We start from the raw sequence: 1623 nt of genomic DNA, 5'->3' as shown, positions 1-1623 counted from the left end.
CTCCTCAAAAGAACCGGGTAGCAAAACAGTCAGTTCTAGGACACAGAAACAATTAAAACAGAGCAAAACAAGGAAAGACAAAAAACAACCCTCAAAGGAAAGAAAAATAGGAATCACCAGAGAGGGAGTTAAATGAAACCGAGGCTAGTAAGTTCTCAGAGACAGAATTCAGACTAATGGTTATAAGAATGCTCAAACAGCTGGATGATAAATACACGCAACTCAATGACAAATACACACAACTCAATGAGAATTATAAGGAGCTGAATGAGAATGTCACCAATATGAAAAAGAACCAAGAGGAAATGAAGAATGACATAGCTGCAATAAAGAACACAATGGAAAGCTTGAACAGTAGACTAGAAAAGGGTGAGGACCGCATCAGCTAGCTAGAAGATAAGGTAGGAAAAAACACACAAACACAGCAGCAACTGGAAAGAAAAATTAAAAAGCAAGGGTAGAGCCTAAGGGAGCTTAGGGACAACAGAAAATGAAACAACATCCGCATAATAGGGGTACCAGAAGGAGAGGAAGAGAAGCAAGGAATACAAAATCTGTTCGGAGAAATAATGACACAAAACTTCCCCCATATTGGCAAGAAAAGAACCATGCAAATCCAAGAAGCACAGAGAGTCCCAAACAAGATGAACCCAAAAATACCAATTCCAAGACACATCATATTTAAATTGGCAAACATCAACGACAAAGGACGAATCTTAAAAGCTGCCAGAGAGAGACAGAAATTACTTAAATTGGATCTCCAATTAGAATATCAATGGATTTCTCAACAGAAACACACCAGGCTAGAAGGGAATGGAATGAAATATACAAAGTGATGCAAACCAAGGGACTGAATCCCAGAATACTACACCCAGCAAGGCTATCATTCAACATTGAAGGTGGAATCAGGAACTTCACAGACAATAAAGGACTAAGAGGGTTTATTACCACCAAGCCAGCAATGCAAGAAATGCTAAAGGGACTGCTATAAAAAGAAGAAACAGAAAGGCAAGATGAAACACAAATATTAAGACTAAAAATGACAACAAACAAGCACTTATCAAAAATAATATTAAATGTAAATGGATTAAATGCCCCAATCAAAAGACATAGGGCAGCTGAATGGATAAGAAAACACAACCTCATACATACCTGGCAGGGAGATACCATGATCACGAAGGTGGATTTCCCAGGGCGAAGCTTATCCATTGCACTCCGGATGTGCTGACCCCTGCAATTTCCCCAAATGTGGGAAACTCGACTGCATACTTTAAAAAATATATATATTAAAACATAATAAAGAAATAAAGAAAGAAAGGAAAAGGAAAACATGACCCATATATCTGCTGTCTACAAGAGACCCACCTGGGAACAAAGGATTCTCATAGACTGATAGTGAAGGGATGGAAAAAAAATTTTCAGGCAAATGGAAAAGAGAAAAAGCTGGGGTTGCAATACTTAATCTGACAAAATAGACCTCAAAGTAAAGGCGATAACAAAAGATAAGGAAGGCCACTACATATTACTAAAGGGAGCAATCCAACAAGAAGATATAACTCTGATAAATATATATGCACCCAATATAGGAGCACCCAAATACATAAAACAACTTCTTGAAGATAT

General features: G+C 37.7%; 1 pseudogene; it reads left to right on the top strand.

Moving 5' to 3' along the window:
• The first annotated feature begins 1144 nt into the window (after positions 1-1144).
• Positions 1145-1279, top strand: LOC132232269 (U1 spliceosomal RNA; annotated as a pseudogene).
• Positions 1280-1623: the final 344 nt, after the last annotated feature.

The sequence above is a fragment of the Myotis daubentonii genome, chromosome 3, assembly GCF_963259705.1.
Source record: "Myotis daubentonii chromosome 3, mMyoDau2.1, whole genome shotgun sequence".
Lineage (NCBI taxonomy): Eukaryota > Metazoa > Chordata > Mammalia > Chiroptera > Vespertilionidae > Myotis > Myotis daubentonii.
The sequence above is the reverse complement of the archived record's forward strand: the minus strand, read 5'-3'. Positions and strand labels throughout refer to the sequence as shown.